This window comes from Erinaceus europaeus, chromosome 2 (assembly GCF_950295315.1).
Source record: "Erinaceus europaeus chromosome 2, mEriEur2.1, whole genome shotgun sequence".
Lineage (NCBI taxonomy): Eukaryota > Metazoa > Chordata > Mammalia > Eulipotyphla > Erinaceidae > Erinaceus > Erinaceus europaeus.
In genome coordinates this window covers 182,554,521-182,577,714 of record NC_080163.1, presented here as the reverse complement: position 1 = coordinate 182,577,714, position 23,194 = coordinate 182,554,521, and the positions used below count along the sequence as shown (strand labels likewise).

The 23,194-nt window shown below is 44.8% G+C and overlaps 1 long non-coding RNA gene across 1 annotated transcript; it reads right to left on the bottom strand.

The window, feature by feature from the left end:
• On the bottom strand, nucleotides 1-21,247 carry LOC132536793 (uncharacterized). Its single transcript, XR_009548328.1, has 2 exons — nucleotides 21,135-21,247; nucleotides 1-112 (listed from the first exon to the last, which is right to left on the bottom strand). It is a non-coding gene; the product is annotated as an uncharacterized LOC132536793 (long non-coding RNA).
• Between the last annotated feature and the right edge of the window lie 1,947 nt (nucleotides 21,248-23,194).

Sequence of the window (23,194 nt, the reverse complement as noted above, 5' to 3'; positions counted from 1 at the left end):
TTGAGATCATGATATTGTCTTTACTCTGCAGATAAGGGGTACAAGGAAGCTCAGTGACCATCTTAGAGCTTTCCTCTCTGTCCAACGAAGTCAGTCCTTTTGAGGTCTTGTTCTGCAGTGTCAGAAAGGAAGAGAGGGAAGGAAATCAGAGTTAAGGAGAGGCCTGGGGGACAATGTTGAGGAGTGTTGGCATCACCCGGCAACTGCAACTTGGTGGGAGAGACAGGAGAGCAAGAACAGGTTTCAGGAGCTGCGCTGCTCATGGGACGTCAGGGCTGAACTCAGCTCACTTTGGGAAGCCCATGGCAGCTGTGGAGTTGAGTCTCTTTGTCCATGTGGGTGGTGGTGGCTTTGTAAGCACTAGGGGTGTTTTGTATGGATCATTACAGAGAGTTCCAGATAGAGCTGGAGGCTGGAGACAGGCTAGCAGCTCAACTGGTAGAATATCAAACTTTCATGCCTGAGGTTCCCTGTTCAGTCCCTGACACAGCATGTACTGGAGGGATGCTATGACTTCTCAGTCTCTCTGCCTCTTGTGGAACACTCTGTTTCTCATTGGTAACAAAAATAAATTATACAAAGTATTGAAAAGGGGCTGGGCAGTGGTGCACCTGGTAGAGTGCACATGTTACCATGAGCAAAGACTAGGGTTTAAGCCTCCACCCCCCACCTTCAGGAAGGAAGCTTCACAAGCAGTGAAGCAGTGTTGCAGGTGGCTCCCTTTCTCTCTCTCTCTCTCCCCGTCTCCATCTTTTCTTCCAGTTCCTCTCTGTATCACAGAAAAGAATACTAAAATTTTATTTTTATTTTTATTATCTTCATTAATTGGATAGAGACAAGCAGAAATCAAGAGGAAAGGGGGTGATAGAGAGGGAGAGAGACAGAGAGACACCTGCAGCATGGCTTCACCACTCGCAAAGCTTTCCCCCTACAGGTGGGGACCGGGAGCTCGAACCTGGGTCCTTGTGCATTAATACTAAAATATTTTTTAAAAATTAAGAAGAAATTATTATGAATAAATCTAGTGGCTTCTGAGCTCTGAATGGTTCTTGCTTGTGTCTCCAAAGGAGCCTCAGAAGCAGTATTTTCTGCAGCCCCTGAGGCTGCCACTGCCATTGTCTCCTTAGACTTTTTTTTCCTTCAGGCCTGTGCCCTCTCTGCTCACAGTGCAATGATCATGGATCACATTTTCTCTCCAAGAGAGCAAGGCCTGGTCCCTGAGGATGACTAGTGCCCTGGAGGTCCACACTTTGCTGGCAGCCATCTTCTCTCATGATCCAAGGCACCCTGAGCCCTGGGCTGCCTTGCAAATAAAAGTGGTAGGCAAATCCACCTCTGGGCCCTTCACAGAGGCCCCTCTCTGAGTCACTAGCCCCTGTATGTTCTCCCTCATGTGTATGCTGGGGCTTCTTGTCACTTTTTTACCTAGAATGTGACTTGTCACAGAACAAACATCTGGAAAGGATCTAGTGAGCTGAAGGATGAATGGACAGACAAGTAGATGGTTTTGTGGTAGATAGCATAATGGTTCTGCAAAGAGACTCTCATGTCTGAGGCTCCAAAGTCCCAGCTTCAATCCCCTGCACCACCATAAGCCAGAGCTAAGCTGGTAAAAAAAATAAAATGAAATAAAATAAAATGGATAGACAGACAGACTGGAGGGTAGTTGAGATCTCTCATATAAACTTATGTCAGGGACTGAATATGAACCATGGCATTTGTGAAAGACCCAAGGAAATGTGACACCCAAATCAGACTTTCTCAAGGTGCGTCCTTCTGACCACCTGGTCTGAGACTCATTTAACCAGCCAACTCATGGTGGTGCCTGGGCTGTACCCCACTCAGCCAGAAGTAGTACCCTTTTCAATAGGCACTGGTGGTGGTGGGGTATTTATTTATTTATTAGCTAGAGATAGAGATAAATGGGTTTCCTCTTTTTAAAAAACATTTTTAAATATTTCATTTATTTATTTATTTTAAGAAGAGGGAGATCTATTTATTTTATTTTTTAAAGTTTTTTTAAAATTTTTATTATCTATATTTATTTATTGGATAGAGACAGCCAGAAATTGAGAGGGAAGGAGGTGATATAGAAGAAGAGAAACAGAGAGACACCTGCAGCACTGCTTCACCACTTGCAAAGCTTTCCTCCTACAGGTGGGGACCAGGGGTTTGGGACCAGGGTCTTGAACCTGGGTCCTTGTGCACTGTAGTGTGTGCACTTAACCAGGTATGCCACCATCCAAGCCCAGATTTATTTATGAGATAGAGAGAGAGAGAGAGAGGCCATCACTTATCATGGTGCTGGGAATTGAACCTGGGACCTTAGACCTCAGCTATGAAACTCTTTTGCATAACCATTGTGCTATCCTCTCAGCCCCATGGGTTTCCTCTTGTTGTATTTCCAGTGTGGAAAGGGTTTCCACTTGATGCCCACAGAGTAGACAACAGTCCCTTGCTCTTGTCTGTCACTGACATATCTTCTCAGGGTCCTTCTACCAAAAGCAGGGCAGAAGACTCAGGATTCCTGTATTAAGGGCTTTGGATCTCCCAGGTTGAAGGTACTCCCCTCAACCTTTGCACAGAGGTTCCGCTATGCAGTTAGTACATTGCCATCAGGAGCTTCCTCCAGGCCGGAGAGGTCTGGGAGATCCTCTGGAGGCATGGCCAGCACCCCCATAGTGCCTTCCCTTTGCAGATAGGCCAGGGGATGGGGAGTGGGGGAACAAGGCCAGTAGGAGCAAGGCCAGAGCAAATTTTTACAATGAGTGGGATCCAGGCCTGGCTTCGAAGCCTGGCTCCATTCGTGGCTCAGGCCAATTCCTGCCCAGAACTCCGATAAACCCCACACAGAGATGTCAGCAGATTGTCTGATAGTGGAGGTCAGGGAACAGCAGGCCCACTCATGGCCAGTCCTGTGCTGACGAATCTGGGACTCTGCAGCCCTGAATTCCCCTGGTGGGAGGTGAAGATGAGGAGGCCAGAGACCTCACAGCAGGTGGAATGCCAGACACCAGCCTCTAGTCTCCAGCCTCCAACCTCTACACTCCACACTACCACCTCCACCCAAGGGAGCCAGGGAGGAAATCCAGCTCCCACACTCTGGGATGTACACGTCACTTTACCTCTTGTAGCTGGGGCTGGGACTCATTTCTGGTTTTATCTGATTGGCCTTTCCAAGTCCCAGTGGCCAATTAAGACGAAACCACCTCTCTCTGTTGGCGAAATTGACAAGGACAGCACATATGTGCAACAGGTCCCCTGGTTCACTGATACTGGGGTCACAGTTTGCCCGTGTCCCTCAGATGGAAACTTTTCTCTTTTATGGGTTGGCAAGAATTTGCCGTGACTCTTTTTTCCATGAGGTTCTGGACCTCTAGACACAACCCTCTACAGTCTCCCTGTAATCTTGGGGCTTAATCAAAACAGAGTCTGACATCCTATTCTGCTGCTACAAATGAATGTTTATTTTAAAACAACTTCCCCTCTCTCTCTCTCCTTCTCTCCCTCTCTCTCTCCCCCCTCTCCTTCTCTCTCTCTCTGTCTGTCTGTCTCTCTCTCCCTCTTTCTGGGAGAGAGAATTTCTCCAAGCTAGATTTCTCCCTGCCCTGAGCAGACCCCTCCCTCCACCCGCAAGACTGTGTCATATGTTCAGGTCGTAATTAACCACAGAGCTGTTTAGGGGGAAAGGGACAAGGAAAGGGCATTTGACAAAGAGTTAACAGATGTCACTTCTGAGGCGGCTGGCCCACTGCTGCTGGGTCATTTGTTGGGTAGAAGCTGATTTCGCTGCTGTCGTAAACAGAGAGCAGGAATAATCATATGCAAGCTGCGTTAGGCAGAGCAGATCGATGTAGAGCGTTCTGTTAAAAAACAAACAAACCAGCATTTCCTAGTCTGTTCCTCTCAAGATACAATGAAAGACAATCCCTGTGTTGTGAGTTTTGAAAGTCATCTCCAAGGATTCTCGCAGACTTTGCAATGGAGAAATAGGTCATGTGCTCTCCTGGCTTAAATCTGCCCAAGTCCAGGGGCTGGCAGAGCTTAGCCCAGCCACACTTCAGCCAACCAGCCTCACCCCACCACAGCACTGCCTCTCCTCCTCCCCCCTTTTGGAAGGCAGCTATGCTCACCACTATACCACCAACACTTCTACCTCCCCCCTTTTGGAAAAATGTCAGAATTAAATTCAAAACAAACAACTTCAATTTAACACCCAACTCCAGGATCACCAATCTTAAAAATGTCACAACGTAATGGATCTTAATACCCACAGAAAACACAAAAGCAGCCCCATTGTTCCCCAGCAATGCCGAGCAACCTCACAAGAAATTTCAGTGAAGGAGAAAGAAGGGGAAAAAACACCTTATTACTTCCAACCCCTGCAAGCCATTTTGGTCTCCAAAGGTTTTAGGCTGCCCGAGGCCGTGTGTCTGCAGTGTTTCGGGAAATGACTTGCCTTTGCACGAACGCTGCTCTGTTCTGCAGCGAGGCTGCTTGCCCTGAAGCAGCGCCGCTCCATTTCTGGTTAACTCTTCCTTCCCAGGCCTGCCGCTTGTAGAAGCAGTGTGGCTGGCAGGGCCTGGGGAGACCAAGGCCACCACAATCCAGTCTGCTATAGGGCAGTGGGGGCTGGCACCTCTAGGAGTGGGTTCTTAAAAAAAAAAAAAGTAGATGGTCCAACAGAAAGACTACCCTATTCTTTAGAGAATCTGTTCTCAAACAGAGCTGAGAAGCAATTGTCAAGAAATGCTCTGGGGACAGACCAATACTGTGGGACGTTGTTGTCCAGATAGACCAATCCTGCCTTCCCCAAGGACCCCCGCCCACCTTGGGGTTGGGGGGCCTCCCCAAGCTCAGGAAGGATGCTCTTCTGGTTGGCACTGTGTGTGCAAGCAGGAGGGTCCCGTCTGCCACTAGGACAGACATGGGCTGGAGGATATTTCGGTCTCCCAGTGACACCAAAGCATAGAGCCAGAAACACATCTGGGCTGCACATCTGAGTTGGGAGAGAAACAGAAAAACTGCTTAGCACTTAAGAGGTTAATCCAATTCCTAAGTGTTCGGCAATCACTGCAATTTAGTGCCATTTCGATTATTACACAATAAACAGACCATGTTGTCTGGAAGCAAATTTTTATGAGTATAGCTGAAGGGGCTGCAACTTATTTAGCTGCCGAGACTCGGAGCATTTCCGAATGTGAAGACCACAGATCAGAAATGCAGGTAGCTGGGAAAGGTTATTCTTAGGTCACTGCTCCTGAAATTCTGTACCATGACCTTTAAAATGAGCATGTCATTAAACGGAAATAAAGTTCACCAAAGTGTTCTTTAAACCAAGCTATTCTGGTGACAATATTTGCTGTGCTTCAGAGGGCAAGATTTGGGAATTTTCAGAAACATGCTTACAAAAGAACATCATGTTAACAGGGATTGGGAATATGGAGACTGTTTTGCCTACCTCAAATCCACTTTGCACACTCACGTGCATACATGCATGTACACATGCCCCAAACTTCTGTGCTTTCATAGGTACTTGCTTGCAGCAATTTCAAACCAGATGAAACTCTTAGTATAACTGCAGACAAACATAATAGCCAGAGAACAAGACTGTGGGATAACACAGAAATGAATCTGTGTAAAATCTTGCTGTACACTGGCCTTCGCCCCCAAACTCCATCCTAATTTGAGGCCCGGAGGAGTTCGAGTCTGGGGAGGAGGAGAGTCTCACCTCAGCTCCACCAATGGAAAGAAAACATCACCCTTGACATACTTCAGGATTCTAGGTAAACACACGTAGCCCACTTCAATAGCGTTGTGGTTTATGCAACAGACTTAGATACCTAAGGCTCAGATGTCCCAGGTTCACTCCCTGGAACTACCATAAGCCAGAGCTGAGCAGTGCTCTGATATAACTTAGTAAGTAAGAAAACATTAGAGCCAACAAATAACTCATTTGGATAGTGCATCTGCTTTGCCATGCATGTGAGCCAGGTTTAAGCTTGACTCCCTGCCCCCCACACACACACATACACACACATACAAACTGAAATAAGCTTTACTGCTGCGGCTTTTTTCTCTCTTTGTGTGTCTCTAACTGAAAATGTCAGCCCAAGGGCCAGGCGGTGGCACACCTGGATAAGCACACACATTATAGTGCGCAAGGACCCAGGTTCAAGCCCTTGGTCCCCACCTACAGAGGGGAAGCTTTATGAGTGGTGAAGCAAGGCTGCTGGTCTCTCTCTCTCTCTCTCTTTCCTACTCTCTCTCCTCTTCCCCTCTTAATTTCCCTCTGTCTCTATCCAATAATAATATATTTTATTTGAGAAGACAGAGGGATTGAGAGGGAAAGGGGAGATAGAGAGGGAGAAAGACAAAGAGACACCTGCTGCATTGCTTTACCACTCATGAAGCTTCTCTTCTTCAAGTGAGGACAGGGACTTGAATCTGGGTCCTTGCACAAGGTACCATGTGCATTTAACTAGGCCATTTGCCACTTTTGATAGAAATCCATTTTTAGTACAGTTTAAGAATCCCATTATCCACAAAAACATTTATCTGGAGATATCTATGCACAACTATGTTCATATAAACATGAACTGTAAGGACCTAAATTTGGGAACAATCCAAATGTCCAACCAATGAGTAGAGGGCCTGGGTTCAAGGCCCCACTCCCCACCTACAGGAGGGAAAGTTCCACAAGAGGTAAAACAGTGCAAATCTCTCTCTTGTTCTCTCTCTCTCTCTCTCACTCTTTTTTCCTCTCTCTCTCCCTCCCTTTCCTCTCAATTTGTCTTCATCTCTATCCAATAAATTAAAAAAATTAAAAAGAATGTTGTGGCATATGTACTCAGCTGTAATAAATAACAGAACCAGTGGTTCAGGAGGTGGTGCAGTGGATAAAGCATTGAATTTTTGACCATGAGGTCCTGAGTTCGATCCCCGGCAGCACATGTACCAGAGTGATGTCTGGTTCTTTCTCTCCTCCTATTTTTTTCATGAATAAATAAATTCTTAAAAAGGAAGAAAGAAAGAAAGAAAGAAAGAAAGAAAGAAAGAAAGAAAGAAAGGAAGAAATAACAGAACCGGGAGCTGGATGGTGGCGCACCTGGTTAAGTGTACACATTAGAGTGTACAAGGTCCTGAGTTCAAGACTCCAGTCCCCACCTGCAGAGGGAAAGCTTTGCAAGTGGTGAAGCAGGGCTACAGGTGTCTCTCTGTCTCTTTCCCTCTCTATCACCCCCTTCCCTCTCGATTTCTGGCTGTCTCTATCCAATAAATAAATAAAGATAACAAAAAATTAAAAAAAAAAATAGAACCTTCTCTTTCACTACATCTTGAATGGAGCTATATCTTGAAGGAATCATGTTAAATGAGATAAGCCAGAAGGAGAAGAATGGATACCAGATGATATCACTCATAGGTGAAACTTAAGGAAGAGAGAGAGAGGGAGAGAGAGAACGATTAGGATGAAACTAAAAACTAGCTCTAGTCAATTGCAACAGAACTAAGGAGAAGAGGTAGGGGGCCTGGCAGTGGTGCACATAGCACAAAGTGCAAGGATCCAGGTTGGAGCCTCTGGCTTCCCATCTACATGGGGAGGGGGGTTGCTTCACAGGAGCTGAAGCAGTTCTAAAGGTGTCTATCTTTCTCTCTCCTACTGTATCTCCCCCTCACCTTTCAATTTCTTTCTGTCCTATCCAATAAAAAAAAAAAAAAAAAGGAAAACATGACCACCAGGAGTGGATTCATAGTGTTGGCATCAAGCCCCAGCAATAACCCTGGAGGCAAAAAACAGATAGATAGATAGATAGATAGATAGATAGATAGATAGATAGATAGATAGATAGAATAAATGGTAAAGAGGAGGGGGGAGCTGAAAGGATGTGAGAGACCCAGAGCATGATGGTGGCTGCTGGTGTAGACACTTCAGTACTGCCTCTGACATCAGTTTCTTCACTCAGGGGGGTTAATTTATTTATCCTTGACCAGAGTACTGCTCAACTCTGGCTTATTGGGGCTTGAACTTGGGGAGAGGGGGGTCTCCAAACCTCAGGTATGACAGTCTGTTGTGTAAACCATTGTGCTATCTCTCTGTCCACATGGAGCATTTAAATAGGACTTTGCTTCACTATCAAGGCCAGATTGAGTGAGTAGTTAAGTTTAGAGGGAGCCATTAGGGAGGCAGAATCATTACGTTCACATGGATTAGTTCACCAAGCTCTTGACTAGTAAACCAGCCCTAGACCTGGAGTTAAAGTCAGACTTCTCAGCTCTGTCCTGAAGGCCATGTCTTCAGTCCAGTCATGAGCAGACATCTGTATGCGACAGATCCTAGGTTCTCTGAGTTCTGGCAACTGTATCTCCCAGTAACATAATTCTATTCAAAATCAGCTAGGTGGCAGAAGCAGAATCAGATGTGAATCGTTTCCTTTCTTTATTCTCATCTTATTTATGTACTTTTTTTATTGCCACCAGGTTTATCTTTGGGGCTTGGTGCTGACACTATGAATCCAATGCTCCCGGCAGCCTTTTTTTTTTTTTTTTTTTAGGATAGAGAGAAATTGAGAGAAGATGGGGAGATAGAGAGAGGAAGAGAAAGACAGACACTTGCAGACCTGTTTCACCCCTTGAGCAGGGGGCTCAAACCCGTTCCTTGCACTTGGTAATATGTGTTAAGCCTGGTGTGCCAGTACTACTGGCTTCCTCTCTGTCCACCCCACCCCCCAGGCTTTGGGCAGCTGCAGGAAGCAAACCTTGGAAGCCACTTTGCAAACCCCCTCTCCCATTACACCCCCTCCTGCTGCCCATGGATGGGACTCACTTTAGGAGGGGCCCCATATGGTTGTGAGGGTTGGCCCTGAGGCCCCCCTTTATTTTTTGGATAGAGACAGAGAGAAATTGTGAGGGAAGAGGGAGATAAAAAGGGTGAGAGGGAGGGTCAGCCAGTAGCGCAGTGGGTTAAGCGCACGTAGCACAAAACTCAAGGACCTGCGTAAGGACCCCCTGTTGGAGCCCCCCCCACTCCTCATCTGCAGGGGAGACACTTCACAGGCGATGAAACAGGTCTGCAGGTGTCTGTCTTTCTCTCCCCGTCTCTGTCTTCCCCTCCTCTCTCCATTTCTCTCTATCCTATCCAACAATGACGACATTAATAACAACAACAATAAAACAAGGGCAACAAAGGGAAAATAAATTAATTAAATAAATACTTTTTAAATTAAAAAAAAAATTTAAAAAAAAGGATGAGAGGAAGAGAACACTGCTTCCCCACTTGTGAAGCTTGCCCCCTGCCTGTGGGGAGCAGGGGCTTGAGCCCAGGTCCTTGCACATGGTAATGTGTGTGCTCTGCCAAGTGTGCTAGCGCCCAACTCCTGGATGTGAGTTTGTTCTCAACTGCCTTTCCATAGTGAGGCAGAGCTTGGGACATTTTCCTGAAACCAGGCCCAATGCACAGCCACTGGGATAGACAGGCTAGCTTGCAGAGCCCTGACCCTGAGCTACCCCTGGCTTCCACCCTGCAGAAGTCATCTCTCCACATGACTTAAACAGCCTTAAAACAGCCTTGTGTCATCCCAACTGGCTTCAGAATTTTGAGACCTTGAGCTTGGTAGAGGGAATAGACTATGCTAATTGGGAGCCCTCATGCCCACCCTGTGCCCACCCCGTGCCCACCAGCTTCCTCTCTGTCCACCCCACCCCCCAGGCTTTGGGCAGCTGCAGGAAGCAAACCTTGGAAGTCACTTTGCAAAATCCCCTCTCCCACTACACCCCCTCCTGCTGCCCATGGATGGGACTCGCTTTAGGAGGGGCCCCATATGGTTGTGAGGGTTGGCCCTGAGGCCAGAACCCCAGCCTGCCTGCCTCATGTACAAGCCTGGGACTCAGGACCTGAGGTTTCCTTTTTAGACACTGTCCTGAGGATGCACATGTGCATTAAATTAGAGCAATATGTTTTTCTAACAGCATCTTGGCTGAAAAGTCAAGCGGATAAATGGAAACAAACCCAGCTTTATGTGAATGAGAAGGAACTGGGGGTGGCGGCTGGGGTGGGGGCCTGACTGAAGCACCACTGCTGACAGGGCTGCCTTCCTGGGCTCCTCATCCCGCCCCCCCACCCCCAGCCTTGACCTGGAAAGCCTCACTGCGAACCTTCCCAGCCGCTCAATAGCCCTCACTAACTCCCCCTTCTCCCCAAACTCACTTTGCTCCACCCTGGGGCTGTGGCCAGGCAGAGCCACTGTGAGGTCACTTTACCTGTTCACCTCCTCTTCAGTCATATATGAATGGGGATCCCTCCCCCGCCAGCCCCCAGGGCTCAGGGAAGGACAGCTAACAATCATTTGGGTTTGTTTTGGTTTGCTTGGGTTTGGTTTAGATTTATTTTATGAGCGGCAGGTGGTGGTGTATCTGGTTGACCACACGTGTTACCATGAGCAAGGGCCAGGGTTCCAGTCCTTGGTCCCTGTTTAAAGAGGAAAACATCATAAAGAGTGAAGCAGTGCTGCAGTTGTCTTTCTCTTTATCTCCTTCTTCCCTTTTTATTTGTCTCTATCCAATAAATAGTAATAAATTTTAGGAGATTGATTTTATGCCACTCATGAGGTGGCACAGTGGATGAAGTATTGGACTCTCAAGCATGAGGTCCTGAGTTCGAATCTCAGGAATCACGTGTGCCGGAATGATGCTCTGGTTCACATTAATAAATCGGTCTTTAAAAAAAAAAAAAGCAGATTTCCTCTTAGGATAAATATTACTAGTTAATCTTTTTAAAATAGTTATTTACTAGGGGCCAGGTTGTGGCGCACCTGGTTGAGCTCACATGTTACATGTGGAAGGACCCAGGCTTGAGTCCCTGGTCCCCACCTACAGGGGGAAAGCTTCACAAGTAGTGAAGCAGGGCTGCAGGGGTCTCTCTGTCCCTCTGTCTCCCCTTCCCTCTCGATTTCTGTCTATATCCAATACATCAATAAAGATAATAAAAATGTTTTTAAAAGAACATTTAAAAAATAAATAAAATAAAATAATAGATAACTATTCAAAAATATATAAAATCATAAAATTCAAGAAACAGATGGGGATCCAGTCAGACTTTCTATTACTTTCTGAGTCAGTTTTGGTACTTTGTATCCTTCAAGAAACTTACCCAGTTCACCTGTCTTATCCAATTTATTAGCACAAAGTTGTTTGTAGTATATCATGGTAAAGGGTGACACAGCCTCCCTTTGGAAGGTGGGGCAGTCCCTACCATTGCTGCTTTATGGTAATGGTGAGGTCCTGAAGAGGCCCATGAGAGGGCTTATGATGGCGCTCTTTTTTTTTTTTTAATTTCTTTACTGGGGAATTAATGTTTTATATTCTATAGTAAATACAATAGTTTGCACTTGCATACCATTTCCCAGTTTTCCATATAACAATACAACCTCCACTAGGTCCTCTGTCATATGATGATGTTCTTAATGGAAGTTACCAGTGATGGTGGAGAGAGAGTTCTGTGAGAAGCCTAGGTCCATCATATCTGTGGGTATCCAAGGGTTCCCTGACTAGGGCTCCAGATGATGGGCTGGTCTGGTACTGACCAAAAAGACTAGTCCTGAAATGAGTGCAGCCTATAGTGTTCCCAGCTGTGACCATGAAGTGTGAGCTCAGGCTGACAGAGACTCAAAGGCTACACAGGCTCCTGTGTTAAATATAAATATATATGGGCCCTATCCCTATTCTCAACTCTAGAGAAAAAAAAAAGAAGTCGAAGAAGAAGAAGAAGGAGGAGGAGGAGGAGAAGAAGTAGAGGTGGTGGAGGAGGAGGAAGGAGGAGGAGGGAAGAAAGGAAGAGAAAACAGTTTTACATATAATTTATGTCTTTCTCCTTGCAGATATGTTAATTTTGCCCTATGTGTTTTGAAACTCTGTTAAGTGCATACACTTTGAAGTTTGTGTGTGTGTGTCTTCTTGATGAACTGATTTCATCTCCAGTAATATTCTGTGGCTTTCCTGTGCTGGTGTTATTTTTCTGGTTCCCCTTCACTTTCAGGGACAATCCTAAAATGATACAGAGATCATGGTGCCAGCTGTCCCTCTGCAGCTATTCAAGGCCATGTCCTTCATTTCAAGAAAGTGTTAGTTCTCCCAGCATGCCTGTACATTTGGTAAAACAAAAGAGTGTAGGGGCCGGGAGAAAAAGGGACAAGGAGAGGATCGGGGAGAAGGAGAGGGAGGGAGAAGTAGAGAAAGAGAGAGAGAGAGAAAGAATGAGCACTTCCACTCTGGTACATTTGGTGTTAGGGATCAAACCTTAGGTACAAACATTCTATGCTCTTCTCAGTTGAACTCTTGCCCCACTCATCACCTTCCTTGTATTTTTTCAAAAGCTTTTATTTATTTATTCATGAGAAAGATAGGAGGAGAGAAAGAACTAGACATCACTCTGGAACATGTGCTGCTGGGGATTAAACTCAGGACCTCATGCTTGAGAGTCCAATGCTTTATTCACTGAGCCACCTCCCAGGCCACGGTAATATATTTTTCACTTGGGTTTCCATGTATTTATTGCTTATATAATAGAACTGCAACTGATTTTATGTGTTTGTTTCATTCCTGCAGTTGTACTGAACTCATTGATTAGTTCTAGTTTTCTCATTTGTTTGTTTTTTCTATAAATCCTTGGGATTTTCTTCAGAGACAAAATGCTATCTGCAAATAAAGACCTTTGATTTCTTCCCACTCAATCTATGTGCTTTTCATTTCTTTGCTTTATTTCAATAATGAAAACTTCTAGTAGAATCATGCATCCCATAATGGTAGGAATACTTTCTAAGAATAACACGGGTGGCAATTAAAAAAGAAGAAAAAAAAAAAGAAAGAAAGAAAGAAAGAAAGAAAAAAAGTGCATTGTTAGGCAATTCTGTGTATGCACACAACACTAATTACAGAAATTTAAATGGCCTACTACACACCTGTCCTATGTGATCTTAACTCTTGGGCCCACCTTTTCATAGGTGGTTCCTTGTTGACCAAACCACTGCTGAGTGACACAAGCCTATGTTGATTATGAGTGGCAAGAATGAAAATCCTTGTCTTGTTTCTAACTTTTGAGGGGAAGCACTCAAGCTTTCATTATTAAGTCTCATGTTAGCTATAGGTTTGTTTGTTTTGGGTAGACTTTCTAGATGATGTCCTGCCAGGTATTATTAGGTGGGGTGTTCTATCCATGTTGGTATTTTTGTTCAATTCTTTTTTTCTTCCCTCCAGGGTTATTAATGGGGGTTGGTGCCTGCACTACAAATCCACTGCTCCTGGAGGCCACTTTTTCCCTTTTGTTGCCCTTGTTGTTTATCATTGTTGTTGCTGTTATTGTTGCTGTTGGATAGGATAGGACAGAGAGTGGGTTAAGCGCAGGTGGTGCAAAGCTCAAGGACCGGTGTAATGACCCTGGTTCGAGGCCCCGGCTCCCCACCTGCAGGGGAGTCGCTTCACAGGTGGTGAAGCAGGTCTGCAGGTGTCTATCTTTCTCTCCTCCTGTCTTCCCCTCCACTCTCCATTTCTTTCTGTCCTATCCAACAACAATGACATCAGTAACAACAATAACTACAACAATAAAAAAACAAGGGCAACAAAAGGGAATAAATAAATAATAAAATATTTTAAAATATACCCCTTTAAAAAAAAGGATAAGACAGAGAAATCGAGAGAGGAGGGGTAGACAGAGAGGGGAGAGAAAGACACCTGCAGACCTGCTTTACTGCTTGTGAAGTGACCCTCCTCCCCCACAGGTGGGGAGCCGGGGACTCAAATCAGGATCCTTATGCTGATTCTTGTGAGTTTAATCCTCTGCACTACCGCCCAGCCCCCTGTTTCTCTCCCTCTCTATCACCCCTCCCCTCTCAATTTCTGGCTATTTCTATCCAATAAATAAATAAAGACAAAAAAAACTTTTAAAAAATTAAAATTAGCAATCTTAAAAAAAATGGGGGGGCAGGAGTAGTTATGCAAAGAGACTGTCATACCTGAGGCTCCAAAGTCCCAGGTTCAATCCCCTACACCACCATAAGCCAGAGCTGTGTTCTGGTAAAAACAAAAACAAAAACAAACCATAAAAAGGAGGGAAGATGCCTGCAACACTACTTCACCACTTGTGAATATTCCTCCCCTGTGAGTAGGGACTGGGAGATTGAAGCTGGGTCCTTGTGCATGGTCACATGTGCACTCAACCAATTGTGCCACTGCCCAGACCCCTGTTCTTCATCATTAAAATTTTTTTATATATATAAAGACAGAAGAGAGAGAGAGAGGAGAGACACATTACTGCTCAACTGATCATAATGGTTCCACTCTTGCAGGTGGAGACTGAGAGGCTTGTATCCAAGTCCTTAAGCATGGTAACAAATATGCTCTGCTGGTTGTATCAGCACCTGGCCTTACTGTGTGTATATGTTTTGTGTGTGTGATTATGGTTGTGCTGTAGGAATGTGTGTCTATGTTCCAGGTGGAGAGCTCACTGCTCTGTGTTGCTCCTCGACTCCTGTGGTTCCAGCCTGGTCCACATGCATCTCCTTAGCCTTTTTTTTTCCCCTTCAGGGTTATCGCTGGGGTTCAGTGCCTGCGCTATGAATCCACTGCTCCTGGAGGCCACTGTTCCCATTTTGTTGCCCTTGTAGTTGTTATTGTTGTTATAGCTGTTGTTGTTGGATAGGACAGAGTGAAACTGAGAGAGGAGGGGAAGACAGAAAGGAGGAGAGAAAGATTGACACCTGCAGCCGACCTGCTTCACCACTTGTGAAGTGACACCCCCTGCAGGTGGGGAGCTGGGGGTTTGAACCGGGGTCCTTACGTCAGCCCTTGTGCTTTGCGACACGTGTGCTTAACCCGCTATGCTACCGCCCAGCCCCCTCTCCTTAGCCTTTTAATCCTTTGTTAAATAGTTTCAGGTTATTTAATCTGTATTTAGATGCAAGTGTCTTTTTTAATAACTTATTTTGTTTACAGTTTATTTATTTATTAGTGAGAGGGATAGTTGGAGAGGAAGAGAAAGAGAAACAGGGCATCACTCTAGTATATGTGTCGCAGAGGATTGAACTCAGGGCCTCATACCTGAAGAATCCAACATTTTATCCACTGTGCCACTTCCCAAATGGTGGGGGTTTTTTGTTTGTTTTTGTTTTCTACTAGAGTTATCAATGTGGAATCAATGCCAGCACAACAAATCTTCCACTCCTGGTGGCCATTTTTCCTTTAGTAGGACAGAGAGAATTTGAGAGGGGTGAAGGAGATAGGGAGAGAGATAACTAGGTCGAGAGAGAGAAGGCGAGAAAGAGAGAAACCTGTAGACCTGCTTTACCACTTGTGAAGCTTCCTCTCTACAGGTGGAGAGTGGGGCTGGAACCCAGGTCCTCACACGTGGTAATGTGTGTGCTCAACCAGGTGGGCCACTGCACAACCTCTGTATCCCCGTCAGACTACTAGATACAGGGTGAGAAATAGCAGGGGAGATAAAGAGAGATAGCACAGCACTGCCCTCCTATGCATAATGCTCCCATGAGATGATACTTGCCCATGGGAGTTTATGGTCCACCAGGTGAGCTGTCTCCCAGCCTAGAGGGATGAGCTGTAACCATCCCTTGTTCACACCATTGGTGAAGGCAGGCTTCCTGCCCTGGGGCTGTGGGGATGCCAGAAGACAACTGCCCAAACTAGACAAATGAGATTGACAGCATTTTAACAGTCACATTGACTCAGCCCTGGGGGGAGGACACCATATGCACCCAGAGTCACTGGGGTTGTGCTCAGGAACCAAGTGAACTCATAGGAGCTACGAGGTGGCAGGCTGTATAGTGTTAAGATGGTGGGGTGCCACCTGCATTCCTCAGTAGGATGCCATTGGCTCCGAAGGAAATAAAACCCAGTACTCAGGGACAAACAGGATCTGTGCCTGGTCTCTGATAAGGAGGCTCATTTGGAGCAGAGTGGGGTGGGAAATTGTTATCAGGCCATCTGAGTTCCTTAAAAAAAATTTTGGGTTTTTTTGGGGGGTGGAGGGTAGATAGCATAATGGTTATGCAAACACTCTCATGTCTAAGGCTCCAAAATTTCAGGTTCAATCCCCCGTACCACCATAAGCCAGAGCTGAGCAGTGCTCTGGTTAAAAAAAAAGAGAGAGACAGAGAGGAAGGAAGGAAGGAAGGAAGGAAGGAAGGAAGGAAGGAAGGAAGGAAGGAAGGAAGGAAGGAAGGAAGGAAGGAGGGGTCGGTGGTAGCGTAGTGGGATAAGCGCACCTGGCACAAAGCATAAGGACTGGCATAAGGATCCTGGTTCGAGCCCCTGGCTCATCACCTGCAGGGGAGTCGCTTCACAGGTGGTGAAGCAGGTCTGCAGGTGTCTCTCTTTCTCTCCCCTTCTCTGTCTTCCCCTCCTCTCTCCATTTCTCTCTGTCCTATCCAACAACAATGACGTCAATAACAACAACAATAACTATAACAATAAAACAACAAGGGCAACAAAAGGGAAAATAAATAATAAAATATTATTTAAAAAGAAAAAGAAAAATTAAAAAAAAAATTTAGATTGAGACAGGCACAGAGAGATAGAGTAGGGAGATCACAGCATTGAAGCTTCCTTCTATACAATGGAGGCTAGGCTAGAACCTGGGTCTCAGGCATGACAAAGCAATTGGAACTGTCCAAGTGAGTTATCTGACTGGCCCTGAGGTCTTGTTTTAGCAGATGCCAAGGTGACACATGACATTGAACCTTCCACCATAGGGAGAAACAGAGAAAATGCCATCTTATCCCAGAACTCAACGTAAGTCTGACGTTGTCAAACGCATGGGAATTGTGTATTGTGCTCTAGCTTAGACTGGCTATAAAACTACTCTTCTGTTGATCTGGGAGGTGGTATAGTGAATAAAGCATTGTGTTCTCAAGCATGAGGTCCTGAGTTCAATCCCCAGCAGCGCATGCACCAGAGTGATGTCTGGTTTTTTCTCTCTCCTCCTTTTTCATCAACAAATAAGTAAACTCTTAAAAAAAACAAAACTACTCTTCAGGGCTAGGAGAGAACACATCTGGTAGAGCACACATGTTACCGTGCTCAAGGAGCCCATTTCAAATGCCCAGCCTCCACCTGCATGGAAGAAGCTTCATAAGTGGTAAAGCAGGTGTGGAGGTATGTCTCTTTCTCTTGACTCCACCCCATTTAATTATTTTTATTTATTTATTGGATAGAGACAACCAGAAAATGGGAGGAATGGGGAGATAGAGAGGGAGAGAGACAAGAGAGACATCTACAGCCCTGCTTTACCACTTGTGAAGTTTTCCCCCTGCAGGTGGGGACCAAGGGCTTGAACCCAGGACCTTGCACATTGTAACAGGTGCATCACCACCAAGCCCCTCTCTTGCCCTCTCTATCTCTCCCTTCTTCCTCAACTTTTCTGTCTCTATCCAAAATAAAAAATATTTTTAAAAAATCGTTTTTGGGGAGTCAGGCAGTAGCACAGCGGGTTAAGTGCATGTGGCGTGAAACACAAGGACCGGAGGAAGGATCTCCGTTCGAGCCCCCGGATTCTCACCTGCTGGGGAGTCGCTTCACAGGTGGTGAAGCAGCTCTGCAGGTGTCTTTCTCTCCCCCTTCCCGTCTTCCCCTCCTCTCTCCATTTCTCTCTGTCCTATCCAAAAATGAACGACATCAACAACAATAATAACCACAACAAGGCTACAACAACAAAGGCAACAAAAGGAGGGAAAAAAATGGCCTCCAGGAGCAGTGGACTCATAGTGCAGGCACTGAGCCCCAGCAATAACCCTGGAGGCAAAATAAATAGATAATGAAAGACATCAACAACAACAATAATAACTACAACAACAATAAAAAACAAGGGCAACAAAAGAGAAAATAAATATATTAAAAATTAAAAAAAAAAACTGGTTTGTTCCATTTCCATTCTCCTGTTCAAACTGTAAACATAGTCTTGGGTCATCAGCATAAATCCTGAGTGTCCTGTATGTATTCTGAAATAATGCAGACAAAGCAGTTTAAATTATGTTTTCCTTGAAATATTTTATTTGGGAATAACACAGCCCCATTATAGACAAGTTGGGAGGCACATACAGGGAAAAGTACTAATGTTAATCCATGATCTTACCAATTAGAACTAGTACACTTTCTATGCAAAACTTAAAACTGTGAATATAGAGTGGGTATGGCCTACTTTTTCTGCTTGATCTTTTAACAGAGATCTTCCTTTCTCTCTCTCTCTCTTCCCCCCTCCTCTCCCTTTTCTCTCTCTTGTTCATACCAATGTTTGTTAAGTGGGGCAGAGGAAGGGAGAAAACTGTTCTGATCTAAAGTAGTTTATAAGCATGGCATAAGGAGGTCATCTGTATAGCTCAGTGCAGTGTGGGAGTGTAGTAAATAAGTAATTCTTTCTCTTAATCTGCAACTTAAAAAGGATGATATTGTGTCCTCTGGGACAAAATGGATGGAACTGGAGGTGATTATGGTTAGTGAAATAAGTAAAGAGGTAAAAGTCAACTACCTGAGGGTTTAGCTCGTATGTGGACTATAAAGAATTAATTGCGGGAGTTGGGCGGTGGCAGCGGGTTAAGCGCACGTGGCGCGCAAAGCGCAAGGAACTGCGTCAGGATCCCGGTTCGAGCCCCCGGCTCCCCACCTGCAGGGGAGTCGCTTCACAAGCAGTGAAGTAGGTCTGCAGGTGTCTATCTTTCTCTCCCCCTGTCTTCCCCTCCTCTCTCCATTTCTCTCTGTCCTATCCAACAATGACAACATCAATAAGACCAATAATAATAACAACAACAAGGGCAACAAAAGGGAAAATAAATAAATATAAAAAAACTTAGTAAAAAACTCTTTTTAAAAAAGAATTAATTGCAAAAAGACTAATTTAAGCAAACTGTTTCCAAGACTTTGTGAGAACTATGGTGGTTTTTTTTTTTTTTGGGGGGGGCAGAGGGACACAGAACTTTCATCATGGGCTTGGTGTGGGACTATACCCTTATCTTGTAAACCATTATGAATCTTGTAAGCCATTATGAAATCACAAATAAATTTGCTTTTTAAATTTTTTAAATTAAATTAATGCTAGACAGTGGTGCACTCAGTTGAGCACACATTACCATATGCAAGGATCCGAGTTCAAACTCCTACTCCTCACCTACATGGGGAAAATTTCATGAATATTGATGCATTGCTGCAGATGTCTCTTTCTCTCTCTTTCCCTCCCTCCCCTCTTAATTTCTCTCTATCCTATCAAATTAAGAGAAGGAGGAGGAGAAGGAGAAGGGAAAAAAGGAAGGAAGAAAGAAAGAGAGGGGGGCAGGTGGTAGTGCACCGGGTTAAGTGCATACAGTATGAAGCAAAGGGCCTGCATAAGGATCCTAGTTTGAACTCCAGCTCCCCACACAGGGAAATTGTTTCACAAATGGTGAAGCAGATCTGCAAGTGTGTATATTTCTCTCCCCCACTCTATCTTATCCTCCTCTCTCAATTTCTCTCTGTCCTACCCAATAAAAGAAAAGAAGAGAAGAGAAAAGAAAAGAATAAATGGCTTCCAGGAGCAGTGGATTCATAGTGCCAGCATCCAGCTCTAGCAATAACCCTGGAAGCAAAAAAGAAGGAAAGAAATAGGAAGGAGAGAAGGAAGGAAGGAAGGAAGGAAGGAAGGAAGGAAGAAGGAAGGAAGAAGGTCTTCTGGGAGCAGCTGATTCATCAGCAGCAAGCAGGACCCAAGTCCCCAGTGATAACCCTGGTGGCAATAGAAGAAATTAATTGGGAGTCGGGCAGTAGCGCAGCGGGTTAAGCGCATGTGGCGCAAAGTGCAAGGATCGGCATAAGGATCCCGGTTCTCCACCTGCAGGGGAGTCGCTTCACAAGTGGTGAAGTAGGTCTGCAGGTGTCTATCTTTCTCTCCTCCCGTCTTCCCTTCCTCTCTCCATTTCTCTCTGTCCTATCCAACAACAACGACATCAATAACAACAATAACTACAACAATAAAACAACAAGGGCAACAAAAGGGAATAAATAAATAATAAAATATTTTTAAAAAGAAGAAGAAATTAATTAACTAAAACTTTAAAAGTAAGGGAAAACACAGGGAGGAACATTAATAATTTGTGGTCTATTTTAGCAGATTTAAGGACTCAAAAGGGGAGGAAGAAGGAGGTTCCAAATGGGGTGGGGACAATATGGCGGTGGGTGAAGTGTGCTGGCACCTGTTTGAGGAGCTATAAATCTATACTCCTGTGACCACAAGAGTCTTAATTTTTTTTTTTCCCCATGAGTTATCTATCTATCTTGTCAGTGAGGGAGAAGGAAGAGGAGAAGGACTGGGGTGAGGGAGAAAAGAAGGGATAATAGGAGAAGGAAGAAGAAAGAAAGAGAGAGTACCAGAGCATCATTCTGGTACATGTGGTACCAGGCAGTGAACATAGAACCTCATGTTTGGGGAGTCAGGTAGTACTGCAGCGGGTTAAGTTTAATTAATTAATTAATTAATTAATTAATTAATAGCCACTGGGAGTCCAGGCAGTTGTGCACCTAGCAGGGTAAACACATCACCATGCTTAAGTACCCAGGTTCAAGCCCCTGGTCCCCACCTGCAGAAAGGGAGCTTCACAAGCAATGAAGTAGTACTGCATGTCTCTCTCTCTAGCAGAAAGAAAGGGGGGAGGAAAAAATATTCACTGGGTATGGTGGCACCAAGCCCCAGAAATAACCTTGATAGTAATAAAGAAGTAATTAAATATTAAATTAAATTAAAAAGGGACCAGTTTTCCTTGCAGGAAGATTGACACTAACATTAGTGTCATTAGCTGCCCACAAAAGGACAGAGGATAAAAACAAAATGAGTTTGTTGTTCCAGAAAGCAAATAAGTGCTAAAAAAGCAAAAACAAAAAGAGAACACGCCAAAAGTGCATAAAACCAGCCTACGCCAACTCTCAATGGCCAAAGGTGGGTCAATCAGAGCATCAAAATCATGACAGTAGTGACTAATATACAAAAACAGAAGAGAAATGAAGAAATAAGAAATTGCTCACACACACACACACACACAGAGATTAATAAATGAAACATTTTGAGGAACAAAACATGATAGTTTCAAAGTAGCTGCCCACAACGTACTTACAATAACAAAGAGGAACAGAGTAACTTTGCAGAGAAGGCTGGCAGAGGGGCCGGCTGCTCTGGTGATCCAAGTGCACATCCTGGGTAATGAGACTGAAAGAGACCCAGTGCCCCCAGATAGGACCTGCGAGAAAGGCAGGGACACTCTCTCGGTTTATTCCTGCCCAGGATGAGTCTTTTCCTTCCTTCCTTTCTATCTATCTGTCTATCTATTTTGCCTCCAGGGTTATTGCTGGGGCTCAGTGTCTGCACATGAATCCACTGCTCCTGGAGGCCATTTTCCCCCCTTTTGTTGCCCCTGTTGTTGTGGCCTTGTTGTGGTTATTATTGTTGTCGTTGATGTCGTTCGTTGTTGGATAGGACAGAGAGAAATGGAGAGAGATGGGGAAGACAGAGAGGGGGAGAGAAAGATAGACACCTGCAGAAGCCAGTCCTTGCGCTTTGCGCCACGTGCACTTAACCAGCTTCGCTACCGCCAGACCCCTTTTTTTTTCTTTTTTTAATTTTTTTATTTTTTCCCCTTTTCTTTTCTTTTCCTTTTCTTAACATTTATTTATTCCCTTTTGTTGCCCTTGTTTTTATTGTTGTAGTTATTTTTGTTATTGTTGTTATTGATGTCATCATTGTTGGATAGGACAGAGAGAAATGGAGAGAGGAGTGGAAGACAGAGAGGGAGAGAGAAAGATAGACACCTGCAGACCTGCTTCACGGCTTGTGAGGCGACCTCCCTGTAGGTATGGAGCTGGGGGCTCAAACTGGGATCCTCACGCTGGTCCTTGCGCTTTGCGCCACCTGCACTTAACCCACTATGCTACCGCCCAACTCCCCAGAGTCTTTTCATTTAAGGGAAAGTTCACATAATAATAAATCCAGTCACTTTAAAGTTGGAAATGCCATGACATTTAGTATGTTCCCAATGTTGGATCATTACCACCTCTATCTATTGATAGCTGCCAAATATTTTCATTTCCCCTGACCTGTTAACCAGGTGCCCCTCATGGCGCCCCCCCCTCACCTCCGCTGTTGGCAACCATGGACTTACCTACCCTGGGTAGTTTGTGTGAACAGGATAATATAATACTTTGTCCCTACTTGTCCTTTTGTGCTTGGCTTCTTTCATCCTCACGCCGGGAGCTAATACCTTTGAAACTCACCCACAGTTCAGTACCCTAATCCTTTCTATGGCTCAGTAATATTCCACTCTGTAAACATGTTGCTTATCTATTTATATGTTGATGGGTATTTGGGTTGTTGACTTTTGTGAATAGTTCTATGCAAGTATCTGGTTACCTATTTTCTTTTATTTCTTTCTTCCTTTCCATTTCTTTCTTTCTTTCTTTCTTTCTTTCTTTCTTTCTTTCTTTCTTTCTTTCTTTCTTTTCTTTTGCCTCCAGGGTTATTGCTGGGTGGTGCCTGCACTATGAATCCACTGCTCCTGGAGGCCATTTTTTTCCCCCTTTTGCTGCCCTTGTTGTTTATTGTTGTTGTTGTTATTGCTGTTGTTGTTGGATAGAACAGAGAGAAATCAAGAAAGGACAGGAAGACAGAGAGGGGGAGAGAAATATAGACACCTGCAGACCTGCTTCACTGCTTATGAAGTGACCCCCCTGCAAGTGAGGAGCTGGGGGCTGGAACTGGGATGGTTAGGCCAATCTTTGTGCTTTGCACCAAGTGTGCGTAATCTGCTGCGCTACCGCCCAGCCCCCCTGGTTACTTGTTTTCAATTGGGGAGGGGGTCGTCCAGGCTTCTACTATGCAAAACTAAAATGTTCCTGGGAAACTTTTCATAAGCTGAAATGGTGCAGGGCAAAGAAGCAATGATCGTTAATCTCTGGAATTTTTTAGTGTTTCCTCTGAGCCCCACCCAAAAGAACAACCTACGAAATCATACCATATAAGACATAAAATCTAGGGGACTGGATGGCACATCTACTTGAGCTCACATGTTCAAGGACCCACGTTTGAGCCCCTGCTCCCCACCTGCAAGGGGGACATCACATATAGTGAAGCAGGTCTGCAGGTGTCTATCTTTTTTTGCCTTCTTTTTAAAAATAGTTTTTA